General features: G+C 33.5%; 1 long non-coding RNA gene across 1 annotated transcript; it reads right to left on the bottom strand.

The window, feature by feature from the left end:
• Positions 1-5487: 5487 nt before the first annotated feature.
• LOC145812724 (uncharacterized) lies at positions 5488-23189 on the bottom strand. The gene is made up of 2 exons (XR_014356218.1): positions 22960-23189; positions 5488-13313 (listed from the first exon to the last, which is right to left on the bottom strand). It is a non-coding gene; the product is annotated as an uncharacterized LOC145812724 (long non-coding RNA).
• Between the last annotated feature and the right edge of the window lie 2169 nt (positions 23190-25358).

The following is a 25358-nucleotide window of genomic DNA, read 5'->3' as shown; positions in this document are numbered from 1 at the left end:
TATAAAAAAAATATAAATGATTTTCAATTATTTTTGCCGCTGCAAATTTGTCGTTGTTAAAAAGTAAAGCTTTCTCGACAAACAACTTGTCGGTAAATGTGTTGCCAAAAGTTTATTTTTGCCCACTCATATTGTGTTGCTATAAGTGTATTTTTTGCCAATGCCAATTTGTCGTTGTCGAAAGTAATGCTTTATTGACAAACAAATCGTCAGCAAATGGCAACATTTACCGATGTAAATGTGTAACCAAAAGTTTACTTTTTCCCACTCATATTGTGTTGCTAGAAGTGTATTTTTTTCCAATGCCAATTTGTCGTTGCCAAAAGTAAAACTTTATCGACAAACAAATCATCGGCAAATGGCATCATTTACCGACGTAAATGTGTTGCCAAAAGTTTACTTTTGCCAACTCATAATTTGTTGCTAAAAGTATATTTTTTGCCCACGCAAATTTGTGTCAGGAAAAGTGCCACACTTTCATCATATTTGAACTACTTTTGCCAATGCAAGGTAAATTGCCGACGATAGATGTAGGCTTTTGTCGACAACTATATTTGTCGCTAAAGGCATTACTTTTACCAACGTAATGATAATTTCGTCGGCAAAAACTTTTGCCAACTCACTTTTGCCTATGGGTTGCCAACGTAGCTTTGTGTCAGCAAAACTCTTTGCCGACGAATTTTCCCTTTTAGCAACATATTTTGTTGCGTTGCGATAAATGCAATTTCTTGTAGTGGATGTAAGCCCGTAGGGCACGTATTTTGTTATTATTAATTAGTGTTACATGCTGTAGTTTCAGAATGAATATTTATGCAAGTAATCTCTTTTGTAATATAAACTCTGATGAATGAAAGTAATATATTTCATATTTTGTTTATGAATCTCTTGGGTTGATTTATATCATATTTTGAGCGCATTACACTTTCTCTGCATTTTTTAAATGAAAAATGATGCTATTATGGACTGATTATACTAATAAATTAATAAATTACTATTAAACTAATAATCTACATGTATATATATATGTATATTATTAAAAGTAGTGCTTTTCTCATGCTTAAGTGGCACATTATAAGGGCATTTTTTTTTTCTTCCCCCTAAAAGAGCCACGTCAACATGTATTTTCTTAATTAATATAAAGTTCTACACAAACCAAAACCTAATTTCAATTACACTAACTTTACCTATTTTATATGGACTCTATTTGACAAATACTTCTTTTTCATGGTAAATTGAATTAATTCACAAACCCAATACCAATTTTGCATTTCACATTTTTTTTTCTTGATTCTTTGAAAGCATTAGGATTTTTTTAATGCTAAACTGCCTTCTTTTTTTTTCTTATCCTCCCGTGCATTATTCTAGACCCAATACCAATTCTATATTATGGATTTTTCGTTTAAATAATTTTATAGTGATTCTATATATTAAATTATATTTAATTTCTTACATTATTTTATATAATCACAACTCATAGGAGGAAAATCCTGCACAACAATAATACTCTCGAGGAACCTCTAAAGTTTGGATTAACTGCTTGAGTTACTTTTTCAATTGTTGAACAGTAAATTCTTTTATGTTTTGACATCATATTACAGATGATTAATCACTTCACACATTGAGATGCATCTATCGTTTGGATGTTGTCATTATTATTTATTTTATTTTTTTTAGTTTAAATGTTATTATGTGATTCTTTCTTGGTTAGTCGTTGTTGAATTTCTTTTATATAGTTGATATTTTAATTTAGTTAAGAGTTTATTTTATAATCTTATAATTGTATATATCATATCATATCATGTCATATCATGTAAAATCATTATATGATAATTCAATTACAACATATTTATATTTAATTTTTTTAATAAATTTTGTATAATTTCTATTTCTACATATTTTTATTTTCTAGATGAATATAAAAGAAAATTGAATAGTTAGAATTACTTTTAATTTTATGTTACTAATTCTTCTTCTAAATTAACTATTACTTTTAATATCAAAATGAGTATTTATTTTACAATTTTATAATTTAATATATATCATACAAAATTATTATATAATAATTACACTTTTATAATACGATAAAACTAAAATTATCAAAATACACAAATAATTTAACTAAAATTAATATATATATACATATATGTATTCACATAACACTTCTATAAAATGATAGTGTCAATATTATCAAGATAAATAATTAAAATCGTACTTTAATTTTAATTTTAATTTTAAATTAAAATTAAAATTATTCTTTTATAATACATTGTACCATCAAATATTTTTTGAAACTAATAATAATAACAACACGTGCATTGCACGAGTTAACTGCTAGTACACTATTAAAGTAAAACAGTTCCAATTCAACAAATCCATATCAATGACAAACACACAAAGATTTACATAAAAAAAAAGGACAAATCAAATTAGAATTACATCACAAATCAATTTTTAATACGTATTACATAAAAAAATGATGCTATTAAGGACTGATTATATTAATAGATTAATAAAAGGGGCATTTGCACACAAGTCCTAATTTATGAATTTATATTCTATTAAGTCCTAACTGAGATTTTTTGGACCTTCAAGTCCCATTCAACTTTTAGTAGTTGGACTTGCCCTTCAAACAATGATTGTTCATCATTTATGATTATCTATAAAAGAACATAATGATTTGACATTTATTTTGTTTTTCAAAACTTTAAAACATCAATTTTCAAATTGAAAAAACTAAAAAAAATATATATATATATTTCTAAAAAAAAAATTAACTATTTTTTTTTTTTGAAAAAATTGAAAAAAATGAATTATTTTTTGTGCAAAACTGAAAATTTTGTGTCTATAAAAGAGCATGATGATGGAACATTCATGTGCAAAAAAAAGAAAATTAAAATTGAAAAAGCTGATAATGTTCTCAAGTTTAAAACTGAAAAAAAAAAAACTGTTAATATACTCGGCTTTATTGGATAATCGAATCAAACCAACAAGAAGAAGGATAAAAACATTTAATCTCATGTTCTGTTTTTTTATCAGTTAGTGAAACAATTATCTGGAACATTACTATGTAAAAATTGATAATGTTCTTAATTTTAAAAATTGGAAAAAAAAAATTGATAATATTCTCAGTTTATTAAATAGGACTTATTGGTTCAAAAAACTTAAATAGGACCTAAGCTACCATAACATTTGTAAATAAGACTTTTAAGTAATTAACTCTTAATAAAATTACTACTAAACTAATGCTAATACAGTATTACACAAATACACAATTAAAGTAAAACAGTTCTGATTAAACAAATCCATTTCAAAGACAAACAGGCAAAGATTTATTTAAAAATTGGCAAATCAAATTAGCATTATATCACAAATCGATTTTTAATAATCATTAAATAAAAAAATAAACAAATATTAAAAGTAAATGCCATAAATAGGCGCTCCATTTCTTTGATTGACACTCTTCTCTCTTCGAATTCAACCCATCACTCAATGTTAATTAGTGACCTTCATTGAATGACGAAATCAAACATTAGTGACCTTCATTGAATGACGGACTTTGATTTCGATTTGGTGTAAGGAATTTGAAAATCCTAAATTTGATTTTGATTCCCAAAAAACCTTAGTTCAACCGTTCATCACACCCAACTCTTTCTGTAAGCAAAACCATTTTATATTCTCTCCAAATAATAGTTTAGGAGGACAACTCATTACATTCCATTCAATTGTAGACGGAATGTGACGGCATGAGCTAAATTGATCAAAATTTCAAAAGTTTAATGGGAAAATTGATAATATACGAAGTCCAGAGGTCAAATTGAAAAACGCAAAAAAGTTTAGAAGGCAAAATGATATTTTCTCAAAAATTTATTATATATATATATATGCATTCATTTGATATCTGTAATTTCAATTAGTTTAATTTTGACTCTTAATTTTAAATTTTATGTCAATTAAGTCTAATTAATAACCCCAATTACAATTTTTTAAGAAAAATGATCACTTAATATTGGTTGAAATTAATTCACTAACTTGAATAAATTTATATAATTTTTCCTTACAAAAACATGACACATGCTATTTATATTAAAACATAAGAAAAAGAAAAAAGGGCAAATTTCTTTCAAATGACAAGAGAATTGAGGCTATTTATACATTTTTGCTTGTATATTGTTGGGGCAAAAATTTGTTCGACACTCCAACAAGAAGTAACAAATTCTTAAAAAAAAAATCATAATAAATGAAACTTTAAAAATACGTTTTTGTTAGCAAAACTAAAAGTATATTGATGTCCGCAAAAAAAAAATACAAGAGTGTGTCATTGTTTTCCAATTACAAAAGGGCCAATATAAGAGTTGAGTAATGTGATACTAATTTTTTTAATTATGTAAATTGACTATTCAAATTTTTAGTTGTCTGGAAGTAAAATTTTGAGTTTTTTGGGTGAATAAAATTCTGAGTTGAGTAATGTGACAATTAGAATTTATAATGAACACCAACGAAAACAATATATATATATGTATATATATTTTTGTAGAAAATCAATTTACATAAAAAATAAATAAAAAAAACTTTTTTTTAATATAAAGTATTTTACAGCAAAACAAACAGAGTCAAGGTGATATTTGATAAAATTGAAAACCGAAAAAGTAACTTCAAAAAATCGAATGCTGAATTGTTAAACTGGAAAAAAAATGATAAAAATTTCTGGGCAAGTTACAAACACACCCGTTAAGATTTACTTAAAATATGGATTGCTCCCTGTAATTTGAAAAATTACAAATACTTTATTGCCAAAAAAAAATTTATTTAATAGAATTAACTAAAAAATAAAATTCCTAATTGTTATCTTATATAATGATAAAATTGCTTGAATTATTCATTAAAATAAATTTTTGATATCATTAAAAGCTGTTAATTGACTTAATAATCTATTAATAAAAGAGAATATTTGTTATGGAATTAGAAACTTCAAAAAGCATAATGTAATTTCTAGAACTGCAAGTGGTATCGTATTTTAAGCAAATCTCAAAAAGTCTATTTGTAATTTATCCAAAATTTAAATACTAAATTAAAAATAAAAATTGTTTGATATGTATGATATTAAAATTTAAAAATTATTATCTTTAAATTATAATTTTTAATTTTATATTGTAAAAGTGAATTGGTGATTATGATGTGGTAGTGGAGGCAACAATAGTGGTGGAAACAGAAAGATGGTTGTAGTGATGGTAGAGGGGTAATGTAGTAGAAGCAGTGCAATAATGGTAGTTATTGTGGTAGTAGAATAGTGATAATTATAGGCAATATTTGTGAATATGAAATGTTGTAGTAATTGTTATAATGGTAGTAATAATGACAATACAGACTATGGTGGTGGTGGTAATGAAATGATGATGATGTTTAGGATAACAATGACAATGGTGGCCGTGAATGGAGTGGTGGTGGTGATGTAATGCCCTCAAAATATTACAATAAAACCAACTTATAAGCGGAAGAATAATAGAAATAAGATACTCTCATTCATCAGAGTTTAATTGCAAAGAGATAACACATGCAATGCACATTCATAAACAGTTCATTCTGAATCTATAGCATGTGTTACAATGATAAAAGAGCTGAAACTAAACAAATAGTCATATGCCTTATAGGCTTACATCTTTCTAAGTCAATGCTTGGTTACAACAAAAGTGAGCCTAGCTCAATACAATAAAAGCCTTTGGCTATATAAAAAGAATATAACAAAAGAAAGAAGCTCTTGCTCCTAAAAGTCCCTTCCAGCTATTGCCTTGGTGGAGGCATGTCATCAACACCTGAAAATGGTTTTCCCCAAGTAGGGTGAGCCAAAACCCAGTAGGAACAATCTAACACGATATATGAGATTTAACGAAGGCATAAGCATGATGTGCATTTACAATGCCAGTAGTAAAACTTTTATATTCTGTATAGTCATAAAGTACCAAAGTTCATATCTCCATCCATTTTCCTTTCATTTATTCCAAGTCAACTTATCTCAAGTTAATTCATTTCATCTCAATTCATGAGCCAATTTCATTATATTTCAAAAAACTCAACTAAGGCTATAACTCAGTGGTTCTCAAATCAACACAAATATTACACAACACTTCAATCTGCCATTTTATGGATATTTTGTCTGCGGGAATCGGCACCCATGTATACACAAGACTTTCACCCTGGACACTCCGACTAACTCAATTTCAGTGGAGTCCATCTCCAATCTCCTCCCAAATAATGGAGTACATCCCCTTTCTCCTCCCAAATATCATACGTATGCAATGTATTTAAAACATAGTCATATTCAATGACAACCAACAATAGATTAACTTCAATTTACCTAATCCTTATGCATTTTCTACAACAATCATAGCTATCCTCCACCGATAGCCCAATACAGATATTTCTAAACAGATATACAATATTACCAAAAAATAAATTGTAATGCCCCAAAATTTATAACATCATTCAATATGTCAACCAACGCTCATTATAAGAAAAGAAGTAGTTCTCCAATCTTTACATCATTGATCATTGAGGCTTGTACAAAATAATTCCACATACGAATTATACATTCAATGATATCAAATACATGAATCTATAGCATGTAGAACATCAAATCGAAAAATGAATGAATGCCCTCAAGGGCTTACAAATTCCAAGGCTTAAGCTTGGTTACACAAAAATATTTTCATGAATCCATACATTTATAGCCCTTGGCTAGCAAAATAAACCACAACAAAATAAGAGTCATTGGCTCTTCACAAATACGTCTGTGTCCTAACTTGGCGGGATCACCACATCTTTTCTTGCACCAAAATCCCATAGGGGTGAGCATAAGGCCCAATAGAGAATTCTTAACAAAGTATATACATTTTATACAAGCTTCACAACTAAAATGCACATGCCATGCTATGCTATGCTTTTTGAAGGAAAGTTACATTTACATCTTTTGAAAACCATCATGCTTAATGATAACTTGGAATCTCAACAATTCAAAAATTATCAATTTAGTTCAAGGGGCAGTAAATACGACTCAGGAAATCCCTAGATTGGTGTCTGCAAGTAGGCATAATTAGTACTACCGGTATAATTAGTACTACCAAAACCCACTTTCTCGGTAGCTAACTGGAAGGCACGTGGTACCTCCTTCACGCGTGTTTTCAGTCTTTCACCCCGGGCACTCAGGCTAACTTAATCGATTTCATCTACACCTTCTATCCGAACTTACCAACGTATTTACCCCAAAACATTTCAATAAATCTCATTTCACAATGTTTCTTCTCAATGCAAAGTTTCAAATCCTAATTCAAAATTTTATAACAAGCAAGGTATTGAAATGCCAATGCAATAATTATCCATGTAATGCAATAGTTATCTATTTATAAAACTTCCACACAAATGTTCTATTTGTGATCAAAATTTTCCATTTCTCTTTCCAACGCATTTAACAAGATCATCATATATCCATATGAACCCATCAAGAGCAATAACGTTTTCACACCCATATCTTCTCAACAGATTAATCATTTCACGATTATGTCACATTTTTTAGCAACAATCTCCCAAAATCAACAATTCTCATATTCCAAGAAAATTTGCCATTTGCTAAGTAAAACAAGATATTTTTCAATCATCCATTCATTTTTACATGATAATAGATAAACGTTCACAAATTCTCAACGTCTCTCTTAAAATCTCAAATTCTAGGTTTTTGCCAAAACTAAACATTTCTTCATCTTTCAAAGAGGGAATCTCTTCCCAAAGCATCCTTTCTCATAATGTAGTCAACCTCTCAAGTATTGTAAGAAAACAAGGTGTAAACCCATTTTTGAAATCATCATTTCTCATGAACCAAAAATCAAAGTCCCTACACTTTCCAAGGAGTTCCAAATCAACATAATCTTGCAAAAATATATATATAACTCTAAGAAAAATCTCTACATCAATCTTGTTGAAAGAAAAGAGATGAAAGCTCTAAATTTGGCGGTGTTGAAATCCAATCTCCATTGCACAAGATGAAGCCCTCAATTAGTTCTCTAAAGTTTGTGAAGGATGATGGATCAAAACTCCAATGGATCTAAAGAAATCAAGAGTTTAAGATGTTTCGTGGAGGAGGAGCAAAAGTTGATTTTAGAGTGAGAAAGTGATATACAAAAGTGATACACACACAACCTAAGAAGAGGAAAAAAGCTGATTTTCGAACATAGACCGTCCCGCACGTGCGGAGCGTGCCTCCTGCACGTGCGACACTCACCCTCGCACATGCGGCGTCTCCTCCGCACCTCATTCCCCACGTGCCTTTTATACAGAAGGCAACCCAGAATTTCCGTGTTTCCCGCACTTGCGGCCTCACCTCCCACACGTGCGGCCCCCTTCCCACATGTGTAGCCCAAGGCCCCGCACGTGCGGTCCTGCCCCTCCAGCCAGGGAATTCTCCAGCTCCACACTGGACACTCCGGACCCAACCTCGCACCTTCCGAAACATGAGAAACTCGACATGGAAAAAGGTAAAAGTGAGAACTATGAAATAAGCTTCCAAGCACAACAAACCCAAACCGTTAACAAGACTCTCGGTTAAACCTGACACTCTAGCAAGGGAAAACCCAAGGTTAAACAAGAAGAAGTTAGGCAACTAATATACTCGGTCATCACATAAATTATTCAAATTTCCTTAGGTGAGTAACAAAACGTGTCTAACTCCACCACTTATATCATTAATCCACCAATTTCACATTACCAATATCAATTTTCAATTATTTATTCAAAATAACAATTTGATCCATTTAGGACAAAACTCTCCCCTTTTCCGAATATCGACCCAAGTACCAAAATCAACAATTTTGACACAAAACAACTTCATTTTCGAACTCCAAAGCCATTTACTTCACATTCACCAAAAACCCCTGTTTTAGTTTCACACCCAAACCCTAGGTTTGTTCAAACTACTCCCAAATCCCACCGTTGTTACACAACGACAAATAACTAAGCTAAAACCATATGAATGTGTAGAAAATCCCTACCTTAAGAAGAGAAGATGAGTAAAGCAAGGTTGAAACTCCAAAGACTTCAAAACCCACTTTTGTTCGAATGAAAAGAGAGCCCACGACGTGCTCTATCTTTTTCTCAAAGGCACTAGGGTGAAAAACCCAATAGATCTAGGTGAAATAGTAGAGAGAAGATGAGTTTTAGAGAGAGAAACTCAAGATCTAGGGTTTTGGAGAGTTTTAGAGAGGGAAATGGATGAAAAAGTGATATAAAATGTCACTCTCGCGAACTGATAACAGTCCACTCAAGCGCAAGAGTTGATGCTTGAGCTTTAGACATAATAAATTGTTTCGCTCGAGCGCAAGAAATGCTGCTTGAGCGCCAAGACACAATGAAAGTGACACTTGAGCGTAGAAAATGCACATCCAGAAGTTTTGCGGACAACAGGCCAATGCTCGAGCGCAAGAAGGGCCGCTTGAGCACCCACCCGCTCAAGCGTAGGAAATGCCGCTCGAGCGTAGGAAACACTCTTCCAGTATTTTTTACAGACATGCAAAGTACTGAGAGTTTGCAAATTCTGCTTGAGCGCAAGAAGTGCCGCTCGAGCGAAGAACCCAAAATCTGGGCAACAAAGGTTTGGAAACCAAGCGACCAACCTGTTCCAAACACAACCACAACAATCCAAAGGCCAATTTCAAAGAGGTACAAGGAAAGAAAGAGGTAAACAAGAATATGAAAGCATTAAACTCGAGTTCGGGATACTACAAGAGTCGGGTCAAAAATTGAGATCGCTATAGGTGATGAGTCCAGATTCTCTCCATGGATCTTCTCTACTTAGCTCCCTACTTGGTGGGTCATTGGGCCCAATTTTGGAACCAATTTCGATAATTCGAACCGTTCACATTTTAAGATTTATCGGGTATATCATACTTGTAAAAAATAAAGTTGATCGGATATCGGAAACCACAAGTTCGGATCATCGAACTAAAAACCATTTTACTAAAAGACAAAACCGTTCATTAATTTTTTTTTTGGATAAACGATTTTTAGTTCGATGATCCGAACACGTGGTTTTCGATATCCGATTAACTTGATTTTTTGCAGGTATGATACACTTGACAAATCTTAAAATGTGATTGATTAAAAATGACAAGAGTAAAATTGATCTAAAATCAAATATTTTAAGTGTAAAATTAAAATTACAAGAAGTACAATGGTTAAACTGATCATCGAAATATAGTTTAAATGGTAAAATAAAATTTTCTTTAAATTTTAAAATGATACCATTTATAGCTATTAAATGGAATTAATTAATTTTCATTTAGTATATTTAATTTGGGTTATGCTAGAGACCCCAAATGATTTACCAAAATTTCTACTAATCCTCTCACATGGGTGTTAGACCCACACACAGATGGGTTTGTGTGGATCCCATACCCATGTGAGAGGTTTGGTAAAAAATTTAGTAAATCATCTGAGTAAATAGGATTTTCCATTTAATTTTAAGTCTTAAATCAAGTAATGAAATATCATCTATAAGTCTTTTGAGATTCTTCGTGATGGTTTCAATGTTAAGAAAACATCCTTTACCGCAACAATGATTAATTAATATACCTCCACGTTTATTTCATTTTTTTCGTAGCATTGTACCACCACCACCTTGTATTACTTCAGAATTTGTCATCTCTAACAAATTTCCAGAGCTAAAAGTGAGTGTGGTAGAGAATCCCCAATTAGATAAGGATAAATTTGTCAAGATATAATCAAAGAAAGTGTACAAATAATATTTAAAAGACGGGTATATTACAAATATATTTTTGAGATTTATTTAAAATAAAAATTATTTATTATAGTTTGAAAATTTAGCAATACCTTTTCAAATAATTTTTTATTTATCAAAATTAACTAAAAAAATAAAATTTTTAATTGCTCTCATATATAATGATATGATAAATTACTTGAATTATTAATTAAAATAAAATTTTGATATTATTAAAAAGAGAGTCTCGTTCATTCCTTCTTGAGGGCTTCATCAAGGCAACCTCCTCTCCCATATCTTTTCATTTTAGTGGCGGATGTCCTCTCAAAACTTCTCAATCAGAGCCTCAGTCAGGACCAAATCTTGGGAATGAAGATAACACGACACTCAATCAAAGCCTCAATCAGAACCAAATCTTGGGGATGAACATAACAAGGCACTATCCCACATTTCGCACTTATTTTTTGCGGATGATGTGCTACTTTTTCTTAAGGCTGATATTCAGGTGCAAAACTGTGTTGGAGGTTCTGGACATGTACTATAAGGCCTCTGGACAACAAATAAATTTTGACAAATCAGGTGTGCAATTTTCTACAAATGGTCAGCCCCATATTCGCACCTCAATTTGTGCCCTCTTGATTCTGAAGATTACTCCGGCAAATGCAAAATATTTGGGTTTACCCTCCTTTTGGGGTTAATCAAAAGCAAAAGCATTTCAATTCATCAGTGAAAAAGTTCTTTCTAAGTTACAAGGGTGGAAATTGAAATTGTTATCACAATCAAGGAAGGAGACTTCGATCAAAGTAGTGGTACAAGCAATTCTGTCTTACGTTATGGCATGTTTCACTTTTCCAAAACGGTTTTGTGCAAGGTTGAATGCATATATTAACAAGTTTTGGTGGGGAGGGGACCTGAAAGAAAGAGGGATTCATTGGATTAATTGCGGCTCTTTGACGCTATCTAAATTTCAAGGAGGGCTAGGCTTCATAGACTTCAAAGCTTTTATTTTGGCCCCATTAGCTAGCCAAGGTTGCAGATTGGTTTAGTATCTGAATTCTTTTTGTGCTCGCATCTTGAAAGGTATCTACTTCCCTCACTCCACCTTTTCAAATGAGGTGAAAGGGCATGGGGCTTATTAGGCTTGGGCTACTATTTTGTAGGGAAGGAATGTGCTAATGGAAGGGTTGAGATGGCAAGTAAATAGTGGTGCTACTGTCAAGTTCTAGAAAGATAAATGGGTGCCTACTCTCCCAAAATTCAAAATATCCACTCCAACACCTGATGGGACTTTGATCAAGAAGGTAGAAAATGTAACTGAATCTACCGGTAAGAGATGGAAGATTGATGTTCTTTGAAGCCTAGTATCTGAATTTGAAGTGCAAGCAATCCAGTCTATTCCTCTATAGTTGGTCTTTAAAGAAGAAGATATGATTTGGCATTTTGAGTCAAAAGGGGTATATTCAATCAAAACTGGACATCATGTAGCTCTTTCAGAGGCACAAGACCAAATGATTTAGAGACCCTCTACCTCTTTGAGACCCCCAAACAGCTTTTGGAAGCTGATTTGGACTCTCAAAGTTCCTCCAAAGATTTGCCATTTTTGGTGAAGAGCGTGTAAAAATGTGTTTGCCTCCAGGGAGAACTTGTTTTGAAGACGGTGTGTCCCTTCTAATGTATGCCCCATCTATCAAAGTGAAACCGAATTTGTGGAACATTTACTTTTCGGTTGTGGATGGGTAAGAGCTGTATGATTTGGGAGTGATTTAAACTTCAAAGTTGAATGTGGTGCTATTTAGTGGATTGTGAAATGGTCGTGTGAGCTAGTGGAAAACTCCAAAGATGAGGAGCATGCCTTTTGCCTTGGCAATGTAGCATGGATTAGTTGTTTTATTTGGAACGACTGAAACAATTATGCTTTCAATCATCACCTTGTGAAGCCCTCCTCGACTATACATCAAGCTCGAGTGGCAATGGTAGAATTTGAGTGTTGTGAATAGCCAAGTAGATGTTATTCCTCACTTGCCTTTCTTGATCCCAGATGGCGGGGTTACCTGGATTCCCCCTGCTTAGGGACAATTCAAAATCAATTGGGATGTGACTACAAAAAAAGGCTCTTCCTGAGGCTTTATTGAAATGGTTTTGAGGGATTTTTTGGGATAGATTTTGGATGGTTTAACCAAGAAAGAATACATCTCCTCTTCGTTTCAAGGTGAAGCTCTAGCTTGCTGATGGGCTTGTTTCTTTGCTCAGGCTCACAGTCCATCAAAGGTTGTTATTGAAGGAGATAATAAATTTGTTATCCTTCTAAGTATGTCGGAGACAGTTCCTCCATGGGAGTGTGGGCCAATTTTTGGTGATATTAAGATATTGGCAACTCAAGGGTTGTTGCAGCTCCAATGGAGACCATGGTCTGCTAATAGAGTAGCCCATTGGGTGGTATAGGTGTCGTTGCATGGTCATCTTCCACAAGATTGGGTCCGAAACCCTCTGGCTGCTCTTGTTGGGTGTTGTTTAGTTGCTTTGTTTCTTTTGTTTTCCTTGTCTATTAATTCCCCTGTTAAAAAAATAATAATAAATAAATAAATAACTTTCTCTACATTGAAATGTCAACTATAAAGAAGTCTACGCCAAAATAGAATTATTTGAAGAACATACTAAAAAGTAACTTGCCTAATAAAACATATTTATCAAAAATGAAACCTGACTAGTTCCAAAAAAAATAAAATAAAATAAAAAATGACCAAGCTCTATAAATTAAATAAAAATGTTTCCAATTTCAAATATTTAAAAAAGTTCAACTCACAAAAGGGAAAAGAAAGACTTTACACTCCGTTTGTTTGGACATAAAATATTTTTTGAAAAATATTTTTCACATTTTTTAATATTTAGTACAATTAAAAATAAAAAGTCAATGTAAAAGAGTTTCCCCTTTTTAAACCGGAAAACATTTTCCGAAGAGTTTTCAAACTTTTCACGATCTCTCAATTTGTTGAGAGCACTACCATGCTTCTCCTCCCAGTGGTATGTTCTTCTTCTTCTTCTCTCTCTGGTCTCTCAACTCGCTCTTTCTTCATCTGATTTTGTAGATATCATTGATACATTTGAATCTACGAACCAACACTCTCAGGTACAATTTTTTAGTAACTAGATCTGTTTCAGATTTATATGTTTTGGTTGTATTTGAGATATAATTGATTTATATATTTGAGTTGCTTCAGATGCACATGTTTTTCTATACCTCTGTTATACGTGATTTTAGTTGATTTTTGGGTTTCATTCAGATATATATCAACAAACAATTGATAGGGTTTTTTTGTAATTTGATTTTGGTTACATTCTTCAACTATAATTTATTTTTTGTTTCTTCCTTTTTAAAATCAGTATCAATTTTGCCAAGTTTTCAACCAAATACCCCATCAGAAAGTTGTTTATTGAAACTCCATAATTGCTGGGTGCTTTCAAAACAACCAACCCAATGTCGCTCTGTGGCTGTTTGATAGAATGCCGCAGAGAAACACTATTGTTAGAATGGTTTGATTTTTGGGTATGTCAAGAATAGAAGGGAAAAAGATGGCCAGCAACTATTTGATACAATGCTAGAAAGAAAGAGAAGTTTATGTCGAGGTTGGATTGGTAGGTGTGTTCGGGCATATAATATCAAGGAAAGTTGGGGTTGGTGTGTTTCTCGGGCTGAGCAAGCAAATTAGAATGCAAAGAAACAAAAGAGATGTGGAGCTATTGAAGGATGAGTTCTTGGTGATCACACTTTGCATTTTAGAGTCCCCTTGGCATACTTTTGGGGGGTTTAATCGATAAAAATCAGATTCAGATATTTTGATGAATTTAGGTAGGGGAGAATGGAAAATATTGTCATACCCATTATCAAGAATTCATCAAACATTGACTCCATTCTCATAGCCATTGACATAGTTCACTCATAGGTTTATATATATATATATATATGTAATATTTTTGGAAAATGGTTGCGATTTGAGAGCATATTAGGCTGATTTGTGCAATTGGGTCAAATGGGTTTTTATATTTATAGATGTTTCTTTCAGTTTTGTGAATAGATCAATGCCTTTAGTTTTTGGAATTAGATTCATATTGGTAATTGTAATACATTTGCTCAGGAATTTTCACTAGTTTTGATCTCAAGTCGTATCACAAGCAAAACTCGAACCTTCTGCTGCTGTGTAAGAATTCATTAGAACTTACAACAATGTTATGTATATCAAAAATTTAAAATGTGTAGATTAAAATTATACTGCCAATAGTTCACACCACACAACATTAACTTTAAATTGAAATTTAAAGCATTTTTTATTTCTTCCTACTTGAGCTGTTAATGTAAAAGCTTATTCAATGGGGTGTACCTAATAGTGGGTGTGAATTCATTAGAACTTACAACAATGTTATGTATAACAAAATTTTAAATGTGCAGAGTAAAATTATCCCATCAATAGTTCACACAACACAACATTAACTTTAAATTGAAAATTTTAAGCATTTTTTATTTCTTCCTACTTGATTGAGTTGTTAATGTAAAAGCTGATTCAATGGGGTGTGCCTAATAGTGGTTGTGAATTCATTAGAACTTACAACAATGCTATGTATATCAAAATTTTAAAATGTGTAGATTAAAATTATCCTGTCAATAGTTCACACCATACAACATTAACTTTAAATTGAAATTTTATGCAATTATCTCTTGCAAGTATGGCTAAAAGCCATAAAGCTTGTTGGAAAGCGCCCAAGCCTCAAAAACCAAATAAGAACGACAATATAGCCATGTGAAAGTACACAACATGCCATTTGGAATTTAAGGTTACTAACCGAGACCACAATTGTGGATACCTCGATTAGTTATTAAACTAGTGCTTATTTTTTGTGTCACCAAAACAAGGCTTAGTTTTTAGTTTAATAACTAAGCGAGATATCCACAATTGTGGTCTCGGTTAGCAACCTTAAATTCCAACTGGCATGTTGTGCACATGGCTATGTTGTCATTCTTATTTGGTTTTTGAGGCTTGGGGACTTTTTGATGAGTTTTATGGCTTTTAGCCATACCTACAAGAGACAATTGTTTAAAATTTCAATTTAAAGTTAATGTTGTGGGGTGTGAACTATTGACAGGATAATTTTAATCTACCATTTTAAAATTTTGATATACGGAACATTGTTGTAAGTTCTAATGAATTCACACCTACTTTTGGGCACACCCCATTTGAAAAATCTAGAAATCTCCTAGATATTGATTTGTGATTATGTATCAATTTTAAGCAGAATATAACAATCCCAATCAAACAATCAAGACAAATCGACACAACGATTTTACGTGGAAAAACCACAATTGGACACCTCCAATTGTGATAAAAAAACCACGGGCAACAGCCACAAGGCAATCCACTAAGAAGATTTAAAGGAATTACACAGGTGTACTCTCAATTACCTAGCGAATACACACCCGAATTGAACCAACCTCTATGTGCCTCTTCCAACCCCGTCTTCACCTCGAAATTGTCTTGACGATGAGCCACTCCGGAATCTACCAAAGCTTCAGGCTCGAATTCTTCAGAATCCACCGAAGAACAACTCTCTCTTTTATGTAGAACAAACAAATAATCCTTTGATGTATACTCTTTAAACCATTAGTCGAATACTCAATTAAAACATCAAAGAAAACTAGCAAAATATCCTCAGATATAAAACCTTAGAATCAAAAAAGAGGATTTGGAGGACTTATCCAAGTTTTGAGAGAAACCCAACTACTTGTAGAAAACCAAAGTAATCCTAGTTTTGGAAGAAAACCAATTCCTTATAGAAATCCAAAGTAATCCTAGTTTTGGAAGAAAACCACTTCCTTATAGAAATCCAAAGTAATCCTGCATTTGAAGAAAACCAATTCTTTATAGAAATCCAAAGTAATCCTGGATTTGAAGAAAACCAATTCCTTATAGAAATCTGTGTTCGCGCAGTCCGCTCGAGCGTGGTAATTCCCGCTCGAGCGGAGGCTTCAAAATTGTGTGATTTATATAGGCTTCACGCTGCTTCACGCTCGAGCGGACGTTTCCACGCTCGAGCGAAGAATCATACAATCCAGTACTTTTTCAGGCGAATGCAGAGATGCTGTGAGCTTGCAATCCCCGCTCGAGCGTCACTTGTCCCGCTCAAGCGGGACGACCAAAATTGAAAAATCTGGAAAACTAGATCGTATTACAACCTCGGTTTAGATCCATGGAAATTGACAAAGGCACGATTCGGGTTGGATTCGCATTTAAAAAACTCATAGCCTCACTGAAGTAAAAGGTGCGAAAACAAATACAACTGAAAGGAGTTTTGTCAAACGGGGTTGCCAAGAATAAAACCGAACAATCTCCCCCTTTGGCAATGCCGTGACAAAACACACCTAACAAATAAAATCCTAAACACCCCAACCCATTACAGCCAACAAAAGCCAACTTCTTTCTCAAGGTCATGATCTGCAAAACAGTTATTAGTGCCACAATCTCCAAAACAACTAGTAGTCCCACAAGAGTATATGAAAAAGCAATAGACATATGACACGATTATCTTGAAACATGAGACGGAAAACATGAATAGATGAAAACTAAGACTCATGAAAGACAACACTCAAACAACAAACGCAAGATCATAAACCAACCCAAGTCAAGATGAACCAAACTCCCCCTCACTAAAAGCAACCACAAACACTGAAAACAGTGAACAAGAAGAAAACGACAAAAATAATATGGTGGAGCAAGTAAGGAATTTCAGATTTGTACCTTAAAACACACAAGATTATCCAAGAAGCACAATTACTAGTAAACACAATGTGTATAGTCTGTAGAAGATTCCTCATGAAAGAAAGTGATGTATTATGTGAAAAGCATAGATCCCTTGATAAAAGTGTGTGTGTGACTCTTGGAGTTCGACAAACACTAGATTCAATCCTAGTAGTAATCTGAAAGTTGGACCTCTGACAAGAAAATCTAAGCACAACAAAGGAAAGTCAAACCACTAGGAATCAAGGGGTATTTGGTGAGTAAAGGCGGAGGCTCCCCCTCAATCAATGAATCTTTTTTTTTTTTTTTTTTTTACACACTTTTTCTTTTCTTTCTTTTGCACATTTTTTTCTTTTCTTTCTTGTGGCACATTTTTTTTCCTTTTTTTTGCATATTTTTTCTTCTTCTCTTTCTTTTTCTTTTTCTTTTTCTTTTGCACACTCATTGGCGGCTGACACGCTCAAGAGTATGAAAACCGAACCAGAGAAGCATGGATATAATAAGGATGGCCTGGTTGGTGATTCTGAGGTAGCCTTTTCCTTATGGCTAGACTGCAAAGAATTAAGGGGAAAGCCGTGGAGGTGCAAAAAGACGAAAGGTGGTTAAGAGACTCAACATCACCCATGATATGCTAGTATAGGTCAATTCTTCTAGAAAAGCAACAGATACAATGACAAAAGTCCATAAAGAAAAAATCACCAAGGTGGAAGACTCCAAAATTTGCTAATCCAAGAGTGTGTACAGAATGAGACATACTAATCAAAAAACACGCACTCCAAAATGAGTAATGAACACAGAAAGCACACATATATTGACATGTAATTGATATTCTCATCAATTCCAATATGCACCAAGGACCACTCAAAAATTTCAAGCTTACAAAACCATACTAAGAAAACCTTTTTGAGATTTTTTTTTTTTCAATTTTTTTTTTCGAAAATAAAGTAAGATAAAAAAAATGAACAAGCACACATTTTTTTTTCCCATTAAAAACAACACACAAAAACCCAAAAGCTTAAATAAATAAACAAATTAACACAAGTCAAGTTTTCTCACCCAAACTGCTTTAGTACGAACAAAGTTGTGAGAATTGTAGTTCTTGGGAGGTGTCTTGACATTGTGGTTCCCTTCTCTTTCAATGGGGACCTGTCTCGACATGGTTTCCAACTTCTTATTTCTAGGTCTAGGCAAATACACTCTCCTATGCAACTTATAATAATAAGGGTGAATATGACCATGTATACCACAATGATGACAAATAAAAACAGGGTATACCTTTTTTTCTTTTACCTTACCAACTCTAGGAAGTTTGAGAAGTCCATCCTTATGTTGAAATTTTTGTTCTCCTTTTCCTTGAGTTCTTGTATCATGAGATGTAGATGCACTCTGTTTTTGCTCTTTGTTATCACCAAAGCCAATGCCACTCTTGTCAGTACAAATTTGTTGAGACCCAATGATATTGTCCAAAGTTTTTGATCCTCTGTTCCAAAGACCAATGGTAGCCATAGCACACTTGAGTTTTTCCTCTTTCTTGATCATTAGTTCTTCCAAAGCAACTTGAGACATCTCGAGAGTTTCAATTTTTTCTCCATATGTTGCATAGATTTGTTGTAGCTCGTTCCTCTCTGTCTCACAAGTCAAGAGTTTTGCACAAAGAGCTTGTCGATCATTAGAAATCTTGATGACTTTAATCCTAGCCTCGGAAATCTCCATCCTCACTTTCACATGTTGTGAGTTTCATAATGAGTTTGTCATTCAATTTGGATAGCTTAAGAGATTCCTTATACAACTTTTCATAAGCTTGCTCAAGCTCTTCATCATCACTTCCCGAGGATTCATCATCAGTGGCATTCTCAACTGGGCTCTTCGGATACTCTGTTCGTCCTTCAGTTTCAGAAGCCACCATGAAAGCAATGAATTGTTTGTGTCCCTCTTCGCCTTGATCTTCATTGTTACTTTCATCTTCATTAGATTCTGATTCATCATCCCAAGTGATGGCGAGGGTTTTCTTCTTCTTCGAACAAGTGGGGTATTCTGAAGGAAAGTGGCCAAATCCTTGGCATTCATAGCATTGGAATCTTTCAGAGTTCCCTTGTATCTTTCCTTTTTCCTTCTTGGCTATAGAATTAATTTTAAGTTTATCTTTGCCTTTGGATTTATGAGTATGAGTAGATTACAAAAGATTAGGATTCTTTTTCAAAAAAGATTTTTTTAAATTGTTTAACAAAAGCAGCCGTAATCTTGGAATCTATCTCACAATCCTCATCAGAATCCTCTCCAACTCTATGAGCACTACTAAAAGCAATATCTTTTTGTTTCTTTTTGAAATTCCTATGTGTCTCATAAGTTTGGAGATTTCCAACCAACTGATCCAGCTTGAGGTTGTCAACATCTTGAGCCTCCTCAATAGCCATAACTTTTGGTTGGAATCGATCGGGCAAGGATCTCGAAATTTTTCCCACAACTTTGGATTCTGGTATTTTTTTCACCTAAATTGAAGCTGGAATTTACAATGTCACTCAACTTCGCATAAAATTCATCAAAGGTCTTACTATTTTTCATTGAAAGGTTTTCGAAACTAGACGTTAGCCTTTGAAGTTTTGAGCGTTTAACAGAAGGAGTGCCCTCATGAATAGTTTGTAAGATATCTCAAGCCTCTTTTGTGACTTCACAATTGCAAATTCGACTAAACTCTTCAGGTGTGACAGCGCAAAAGAGAGAATTGATAGCTTTACTATTCCAGCTACTATTTTGGTAATCAATTGTGTCCCACTTTTCAATTGGTTTGGGGAAAGTTACTCCATCAATGGTAATTGTTGGTTCGGTCCACCCATTCATGACAGACTGCCAAACTTTTTCATCTATAGATTTCAAAAACGATCTCATCCGAGCTTTTCAAAAAGAATAATTGGATCCGTCAAGTAGGGGTGGTCGAACCATAGAATTTCCCTCACGAATTGAATCCATTATCACAAATCAAACAAGATCTCGTTCTAAAAGATATATTTTTTAAAAGAAAATAGAACGACCTGCTCTGATACCAATTGAAAAATCTAGAAATCCCCTTGATGTTGATTTGTGATTATGTATCAATTTTAAGCAGAATATAACAATCCCAATCAAACAATCAAGACAAAATCGATATAATGATTTTACATGGAAAAACCACAATTGGACACCTCCAATTGTGATAAAAAAACCACGGGCAACAGCCACAAGACAATCCACTAAGAAGATTTAAAGGAATTACACAGGTATACTCTCAATTACCTAGCGAATACACGCCCGAATTGAACCAACCTCTATGTGCCTCTTCCAACCCCGTCTTCACCTCGGAATTGTCTTGACGATGAGCTACTCCGGAATCCACCAAAGCTTCAGTCTCGAATTCTTCAGAATCCACCGAAGAACAACTCTCTCTTTTGTGTAGAACAAACAAATAATCGTTTGATGTATACTCTTTAAACCATGAGTTGAATACTCAATTAAAACATCAAAGAAAACTAGCAAAATATCCCCAGATATAAACCTTAGAATCCAAAAAGAAGATCTGGAGGACTTATCCAAGTTTTGAGAGAAACCCAACTACTTATAGAAAACTAAAGTAATCCTAGTTTTGGAAGAAAACCAATTCCTTATAGAAATTCAAAGTAATCCTACATTTGAAGAAAACCAATTCTTTATAGAAATCCAAAGTAATCCTGCATTTGAAGAAAATCAATTCCTTATAGAAATCTGTGTTCGCGCAGTCCGCTCGAGCGTGGTAATTCCCGCTCGAGCGGAGGCTTCAAAATTGTGCGATTCATATAGGCTTCACGCTGCTTCACGCTTATATAGGCTTCATGCTTGAGCAGACATTTCCACGCTCGAGCGAAGAATCACACCATCCAGTACTTTTTCAGGCGAATGTAGAGATGCTGTGAGCTTGCAATTCCCGCTCGAGCGTCACTTGTCCCGCTCGAGCGGGACGACCAAAATTGGAAAATCTGGAAAACTTGATCCTGTTACAACCTCGGTTTAGATCCGTGGAAATTGACAAAGGCACGATTCGGGTTGGATTCGCAATTAAAAAACTCATAGCCTCACTGAAATAAAAGGTGCGAAAACAAATACAACTAAAAGGAGTTTTGTCAAACGGGGTTGTCAAGAATAAAACCTAGCACCATTGAATCAACTTTTACATTAACAACTCAATCAAGTAGGAAGAAATAAAAAATGCTTAAAATTTTCAATTTAAAGTTAATGTTGTGTGGTGTGAACTATTGATAGGATAATTTTAATCTGCACATTTAAAATTTTGATATACATAACATTGCTGTAAGTTCTAATGAATTTACACCCCATTGAATCCGCTTTTACATTAACAGCTCAATCATCATTCACCCAAAATCATAACCTAACCCAAAAAGGTAAACCCCAAAACATCTAACCCAAACCCCCAACCTCATGATTTATCATAAAATGCATAAAAGATAAATTTTGTATAAGGAAAATATCACAAATCTATCCATAAATGAAAATATTAAAAGAGAACTACAAATTCCTACCCTAAAAGAAGAAAAGGTGAGAAAACCTCTAAACAGACGGCTCAATGCTCGGCGCAAGACCTACATATCACATATAGCATTTACTTGAAGATTTAGAACATAAACGATACAACAAACAACCTAAACCTAACTTCAATCTTATGCCTAGCTCAAAACATTGCTAACATGCTCTTAAAGTGCAAAAATGCAAATTCTAGATGTCCCGAGGGGTCCCATATGCAAGAAAACATGAAAACATGGTCAATTGAAAACTTAATCTATGAATCAAGCTTAATTTAATGATTTCTGCTTCATAAATTTGAACATAAAACTCATCTTCAAAATAATCTTCTCAAACTCAAATTAATCAACCTCAATAGAGTCCCAAAGCTCCAAAAATAAGTAAAATAACTTCAATTGAGAGAATGATTCAAGATTCAAAACAATCTCCAAGTTTTCTGATTCGTAAATTTAACATGAAAACTCATCTTTAAAAATCGTCAACGAACTTCGAATTCCTTCCATAAAATAAGTCATAAGGTTCTAAAAACATGTTAGATAGCATCAATTCAAAGCTTTATTCAAGATTCAAAACAAAAAAATAAATTTTGAAGATTTCTCATTCGCTATTTTAAATATGATGAAACTTTCTTAAATTTTCAAATACACATGTAATTGATCTTACAAAACAACATTGGTACATGATTTCTCTCATAAAACCATGAAATATGCATGAATACAAGGATGAAACAGAAGATATATGCATGAACTCATCAATCTCAAACCCTAGGTTGCAAAATTCCATGAACTTCTCTACAAAACCCAAAATACAAGTTCTAGTATGTGAATCCATAACAAGATCAAGACATGAGAGATGGAGAAATCTTACCTAAAGTTATTCAATTGATGAGTTCCTTGATGATTTCCTCAATTTTTCCCTTCCTTTCTACGGTTTCCTTCTTTGGTTCTTCCTTGAGCTCAATTCTCTTCTTCTCTTCACAATTTTGGAGCTCACTCTCTCTCTAGAGTTGGTCTCTCTCTCTCTCTCTCTCTCTCTCTCTCTCGGTTTTCTTCTCTCTTTCGGCTCAATCTCTCTCTTTTCCCTGAATGTTAAAGAATGAATAGGAGTATAATGTATCAGGTATATAATGAACACACACATAGCCTTCTCAGCACACCCAAATTTTCTTAGTGCACACACACCCACATACACCCCCAATTCTAGATCATTCTACAATTTAATTTATGATCAAGATTAATTTAATTAAATAACACTTAGTCTTAATAAATCTTGATTAACACATAATTAAATCAGTCATAACTAATCACAAATCCCACTTAATTTAATTAGTCTAATTTGACTTCCTTTAGAGCCCAATTAATTATATTTATTTTTTTCATTCTAAATCAAATTTTTAATCAAACTTTCAAAAGGTTCCAAATATAAAATCAAACTTATTGCTATCATTAATTTTGGTTTCCCAAATCTTTAAGGCCTTCAATTTTAGATACAACTCAAAATCTCTGCCAATAAATTACATACTCAAATTGACACCTCATAAATAAATTTAATCTATAATAATCTTAATTTCCAATCCTCATAACTTAATTAACTTCAATTCGAACCCAATTGATCAAATCTTTTTCTCTTTTTCTTTTTTTTATTTTATTTTGAGAATCAAGCAAAACAGCACAATATATTATTCATGAGGTAGAAGTTTTACATATTTGGCCAGTTTGTGTGCTGGCTCAACAGGAGTCATGTCCACCAATTGATCAAATCTTAATTTCAATAAACTAAATCAAATATTTAATTAAACTCTCATATAGTCTAATACTCGAAATTGAATCAATTCAACTCATTAATTTCACCTTCTTAAGCCATTTAGGATTTTAATTTCTAATTCCAAAATAAATCCTTAATCAAATCATATACGAATCAGACTGAATAATTCTTATAACTTTCAAATTAAATCAGAATAATGACTAATTAAAATTTGAATCTCCTTAATTAATCGAATGCCAGATATTACACACGGCGGGGTCATCACAGAATTGTCCCCGAGTAGGGGGAATCCAGGTACCCACGCCATTTGGGATCAACGAAGGCAAGTGAGGAATAACATCTACTTGGCTATTCACAACACTCAAATTCTGCCATTGCCATTCAAGCTTGATGTATAGTCGAGGAGGGCTCCATAGGGTGATGATTGAAACATAATTGTTTCAGTCATTCCAAATAAAACAACCAATCCAAGCTACCTTGCCAAGGGAGACAGCACGCTCATCATTTTTGGAGTTTTCCACCAACTCACACGACCATTTCACAATCGACTGAACTACATTCAACTTTGAAGATAAAATCACTTCCAAACCATACGGCTCTTACTTATCCACAACCGAAAAGTAAATGTTCCACAGATTTAGTTTCACTTTGACATATTGGGCATACATTAGAAGGGGCACACCATCTTCGAAATAAGTTATGTCTGGAGGCCAACACATTTTTACACGCTCTCCACCAAAAATGGCAAATGTTTGGAGGAATTTTAAGAGTCCAAATTAGCTTCCAAAAGCTGTTTGGGGGTCTCAAAGAGGTAGAGGGTCCCTGAATTATCTGGTTTTTGCGCATCTGAAAGAGCTAGATGATATCCAGTTTTGACTAAATATAACCCTTTTTATTCAAAATGCCAATATATGTTCTTCTTTAGAGACCAACAATAGAGGAATAGACCGGATTGCTTGCACTTCAGATTCAGATACCAGGCTTTGAAGAACATCAATCTTCCATCTCTTATAGGTAGATTTAGTCACATCTTCTACCTTCTTGATCAAAGTCCCATCAGGTGTTGGAGTGGATATCTTGAATTTTGGGAGAGTAGGCACCCATTTATCTCTCTAGAACCTAATATTAGCACCGATATTTACTTGCCATCTCAACCCTTCCATTAGCACATTCCTTCCCTGCAAAATAGTAGCCCAAGCCCAAGAAGCCCTACACTCTTTCACCGTATCTGAAAAGGTGGAGTGAGAAAAGTAGATACCTTTCAGGATGTGAGCACAAAAAGAATTCGGATACTTCACCAATCTCGAACCTTGGTGAGCTAATGGGGCCAAATTAAAAGCTTTGAAGTCTGAAGTCTAGCCCTTCTTGAAATTTAGGTAGCGCCAAAGAGCCCCAATTAACCCAATGAATCCCTCTTCCTTCCGGGTCCCCTCCTAACCAAAACTTGTTAATATATGCATTCAACCTTGCACAAAACCGTTTTGGAAAAGCGAAACATGCTG

Source organism: Camellia sinensis, chromosome 15 (assembly GCF_055761805.1).
Source record: "Camellia sinensis isolate YWXY chromosome 15, ASM5576180v1, whole genome shotgun sequence".
Taxonomy (NCBI): Eukaryota; Viridiplantae; Streptophyta; class Magnoliopsida; order Ericales; family Theaceae; genus Camellia; species Camellia sinensis.
This window is presented reverse-complemented; position numbering and strand designations above follow the sequence as displayed.